We start from the raw sequence: 5,631 nt of genomic DNA, 5'->3' as shown, positions 1-5,631 counted from the left end.
TAAACACACACACATACATCTCATTGGCTCCATTTTTTAGAGAACCCTGACTAAAACAAGCAGGAATCAATAAAGTTGAAAATTGAAAAATTATGGACAAAATAAATGAAACCCAAAACTGGTTGTTTGAAAAGATCAATGAAACTGATAACCATCTAGCCAAACTGATAAAGGAAAAACAGGGAGATACAAATTATCAATATCAGGAAATGAATTAAGTACAGCTACATTCATCAAAATGGACAGTTTTTCAAAATATACTGCTGAATGAAAAAAAACAAAAACCTCATATATAAAAACTAAGAAATAGCAAGAATGAATATGATATTGCTAGGATCATAATGAGTATCATATAGAATGTGGTTAACCTTTATAGGAAAGTATTGAAATGATTATCACAAAAATCAGGAATTTAGGAATTTGATAACCTTAGGAGAGGAGAATGATGCAATTGGGCTGGAACAAAGACTGGCTTTCCAAAAGTGTTGATAATGCTTTGTTTTTCAAGTTGTACAGTGAGAGCATGAATTATTTTTTTAATGTTATTAAATCATGTTGTTATTGTTGTTATGTGCCCTCGAGTCAGACCCTACTCAAAGCGACCCATCCTTGGTTTTCTGAGGTGATATCACTATGGAAGTAGATTGCGCAATCTTTCTTATGAGGAGTGGCTGGTGGGTTTGAACCGCTAGCCTTCTGATTAGCAGTCAAGTGCCTTAAGCACTACACTACCAGAGCTCCCTATTAAACCATAGGGAATAATTAATTCTCTTTTTGATTATTTAAATAATAAAACTGAAACTTTTTAATCCTGAAATGGCTTAACAGGAACTAGTAAGTTTCAGGAAAATATATCCATAATTAAGTACACATAAGGCTAATAAAACTTTTCCTTCTCTATCCATACCATGACCCTTGACTACAAATAATCTGACAAAACAACAAAGGCTTTACAAAATGCTTTTCTCTTTTTGCTAAGAGAGACACCACATACTGACTAAACAATGTGCCAGTGAAGTAAGTTGTCAATGAAGAACTCATACGGCAAATGCCAGACTTAAGGCCACCAATGCTCATTATTCAGAAGTTCTATGGAAACATTTCCTTCCATCCCAACCTACCTACCTGAAAAGAGAAAGTGAACAAAAATAAGAGAAATTCAATGCTTGAATCTTCATTTTTATATTAGTCATAAAATTCCATCAATCAAAAAAGAAATGTTGAAATATTCAATGTAATTTGTCTTTTATAACTATTTATTTTTCAAGGGAATCTGAAGAGTAAGCTCAGCATGTTAGTTTCTCATAAATGTAAAACTATTCCACAAAACCAGATGATAACTAAATTTGACAAAGGAAGGATTCTAGATAAACCTGTTCATGGGAAGATATTTCTTTGCAAAGAGACTTCCACAGAACTGCCCTCAACCTCTGGAGAATATAGACATGCCAGAAACTATGAAAGACTTGAAGCAAAAGTCAAATGGTAAGAAATTGTAACTTCTATTTGGCATCTAATATATTGGTACTCAAAAGGATCAACATGATAATATGGAAATAACAATAGTAAATGAAGTCCAAATCAATGTCAATTAATTGGGGCCAGACTCTTTTTTAAAAATCTAGTAAATTTGGTTTTTAGTTTCCCAAAATTAGCATAGGTGAGAAGTAAGCAACTGGCATGGACTAACAACCCAATGATATGGTCTGTGTGTAAATGGGAAATGTACAGGTAATTATAAATCACTGAGCATAAGATCCCTCAAACCACACTGTTACTAATTCTATATCATCAGGGATATTAAATCTACCAAGTTGAAAACATAGAGACTGAGTATTCCATAGGATATTCCAATACTGCAGCTACCATAGATAATTTAAAGAAATGGTTTTCTGAGAAATTCATGTGTTAGAGAATTTTATAGGCAGGGAAGAAATGAAAGGGGTTGTACTAGGTCCACCTGATTTGATTCATGTGTATCATATTCATATGCATACATATACAAGTCAACTGGAAACTTCCACCAAAATACTTCTACTCCTGTTGTAAATCATCATTACCACATTTAATTAAGCAGGCCATAGTCTCATCAAAATGCAAATCCATTTACTTTATTATGAAGCTTAGAAATATCTAATTAATAGAGCCAGTAGACTGCACATCTATCACATCTTTTATTTTCATATAATTTATGTCAAGGAGAATATCTTTAAAATAAACCTCACAAAATTAATTTGCTTCTTAGAGTAAACTCACTTTTCTTCATATATCCCCACCCACACCAAGCATAACTCAGCTCTTCCAGGCTCACACAGTTTGTGCCCCAGTGGTCTCCCTTCATTAAACTCAAAATCATTTATGGATAAAATCTTCACCATTCACAACATCCAGGAGCTCATTTATGGACTGTGCCTAGCCAGGCTGGGAAGATGATCAGTAGGACACAGGGCAATACTGATGTCTCACTCATTGGTGGGGATGTCTCTGCTGAAAATATGGAAAACAAAAAAGCAGATGCTCCAGTAATCAGTAATGTTGACATGGTCATGAGCCATCATTTCCAAGAAACCAGCTCAAAAAAGTATCTTACAAAATTTACATCAAAGACTGTGTAACATAGATCAAAGGCAAGAATGGATTACAGAAATTAAAAAGAATACAACCTTTTTACAATGCCACTGTAGAACAATTAAAGTGTATCTTACTAATTTCAAAAACTGCCAGTTCTTCAAGAGTACTAGTAGCACAATGGTTAAAGTGTTTGGTTGCTAACCGAAAAGTGAGTTCTTTGAACCCACCCATTTCTCCATGGGAGACAGATGAAACAGACTGCTTCCATAAAGATTTACAACCTTGAAATCCTATGAGGCATTTCTACTCTATTCTATAGTGTCACAATGAGTCAGAATCAAGTCAGCAGTCCTGGGTTTTGACCAGTTCTGTATGACTGAAAACATTAATTCCTATATGATAGTGGGTCTATTGGGCTACTATGAGGACTATAACATTCCATACATGAATTTATTTAAAGTTGATTTCAAAAGGTGAAAATGCTAACCAATTTAGCCACTTATTTTTAATCTAACACCTGTCATCAAAACTGGCTACTGGTGTTTTCATGCAAAAAACACCAGAACTTTGACAAACTTGTTTGACGGCATCTTGGGCTCTCATGTATTTTGCATGGGGGTTTTGTATTTTTTGAAATGCAGGCTGTCTTAAAATAAAATGCATTTAAAATAAAAAAATAAATGAACTCATATTTATAAACTAGCACAATAGCTATATTGCATAGTCCAAAGTGGCTGTTGGATGGTTTATACTGTGGGTCAGGATTTAATTCAGGCACCTGAGCATTGCTAAAGACCTCCAGCAACAGAAAGAATTGCAACTAAGGAAGAAGTCACCACAGAATCTTTGGAAAGGTTATATTTGGCTTTTACTGAGCATTAAATTAACTATAGTTGGCTCTGTATTTCTCCACAGGAAAAAAACAGAATTCATAACAGCAAATTTGATAACCATTTGAAATATTATGTGAAGAACACCTACATATCAGCACATATGTAGTGCAACACATTTTAAAATGCTCCAGAAAAATGACTTCAAATTGTGACCTCCAGTATAGCTGTATCTTCCTCAGCAATGTCCTAATCTTGAAGATGAAGTTTCCATACTCCTCCGTACAATAACAAAAGACTATCACATATGATAATTCCCTGCGTAAAATCTGCAGATTAATCACTCTTAATGCAGCTAGACCTTTTGCCCTATGAAAAGGAAGCCATAGGAAAGGAAACTCTTCACATACCTCTGTAGCTTCCAAATACTAAGAGATGAGAGGAAGTAGTATGTCCACTGTGCTTTGTAGGACAATTTTAACTGTGTGTGTGTGTCTGTGTGTGTGTGTGTGTGTTATTCCTCATAATGCAAATGCTAAATAAACAGTAAAATGGAAAAATAAACTAAACTCTCTCATGCCTATTCCAGGGGAAATATAGAAAAGAATTAGAGTGTGCTCTGCAGATCCATGGCACAAATTTCTACAGATTCTGGGCACACATGGTGCACAGCTGTTGAATAAATCTGGCCCTTGGGGGCCAGGATAAAAGAAAGCACAATTAGAGGTGAAATAAGCAGGTGTTTTCCTTTTGTTTGAGAAGCCCTGGTGGCACACTGGTTAAGCACTTGGCTGCTAACCAGAAGGTTGGTAGCTCAAACCTCCCAGCCACTCCATGGGAGAGAGATGTGCAGTCTGCTTCCACAAAAACTTACAGCCTTGGAAACCCTATGGAGCAGTTCTACTCTATCCTATAGGTTGCTGCTGTGCATCAGAATTCATTCGACTGCAGCTTTGCTTGCTTTCATTATTTGAGTGATAAGAGAAAGATAACTTCTCATGTGGAAATCTACACAGGAGGATTTCAAACTCTTCATCTAGTTTCTTTGTCTCTTAATGGCAAAATGACTGTGATTTTTCTGGAAATAAATTCATCTTCTTGCCAATGAAGTACAAGAATGATCTGAGTATGGGAAAGTATTCTCCGCCATTCTTCCACCAGGAAATGGCTGGATTTCATGTAAGAATCAGAGCTTATTTATAGCCTTAGAGAGCATCCTGCTTTTAATGTAACTTTGAGTAAGAAAATGAGGGAAAAAGATCGAATTCTCTATATACTCTTGCGACTGAATCACAGCCAATTATCTTAGAAATGCTAGTTTACTAATTTAGAAATAAAGATGATTGCCATAAAGATTTTTCTTGAGTAAAGTTCACAATTATTATATTGACTAGCTTCAATAGGTTGAAGGTGGCTTGGATAAATTAAGCTGATGCAGATCTCCTTTTTTTGCACTTAATCTATTATGTCTTCCCCTTGGTAACTGTAGATTTGTTACTAGAAGTGCAAAGCTCTTCCTTTCTTGGTACAAAAACTACAGCCACACTGTCCTGAGGACAATTACAGAAAGTCTAAGGCAGAAAGAGGCAGCACATAGAATTCATTCATCTGGTGCTGAAATTGCTTGTGACATGGGGCATTGTTCTGATTTACTTTAACAAATCTTCAGAGCTTTAAGTGATTTCAACAGAGACTTTAATCTTTTGCTGTAATTAGTGCTCTCCACAGACTTGACAAATTATCTAACCATTACATCACAGCCTTAACAAATCCCACTGCCCTTTTACTAATTTGATAAAAGGCCTCCTTGTTTCCATAGTTGGTGATTTCTACCCCTAAAATATACTCTAGTAACATTAAACACATATAAAATGGCCCACTTATAGCTTACAGTGTGTTCTCAGAATTCTTCACTCCTAGCACTTCCTAAATCTTCTCAATGTTAAAAGAATGAGTAAGAGTGGTGAGTCAGAAAAAAAAGTTATTTTTCTCTACTGTATATTCTAACGTTCACACTAGCTTCAAATAACACACTTATTTCTTGAAAAACTATCCATTTATACCAATACAAGAACTTGAAGACAATTTTAGGGGGATTCTTACTTGTCTATGTTTAATTTCCTTCACTATAATTTGTAAAGAATGTTGATTTTTTACATCTTCTTACAAGATAATGAATTTAAAATCAGAAAATGACAAACAAAAACACATTACAAATAGTTGCCAGCCA

Source organism: Orycteropus afer, unplaced genomic scaffold (genome assembly GCF_000298275.1).
Source record: "Orycteropus afer afer isolate SDZICR_OR568_19922 unplaced genomic scaffold, OryAfe1.0 scaffold00058, whole genome shotgun sequence".
Taxonomy (NCBI): domain Eukaryota; kingdom Metazoa; phylum Chordata; class Mammalia; order Tubulidentata; family Orycteropodidae; genus Orycteropus; species Orycteropus afer.
The sequence above is the reverse complement of the archived record's forward strand: the minus strand, read 5'-3'. Positions refer to the sequence as shown.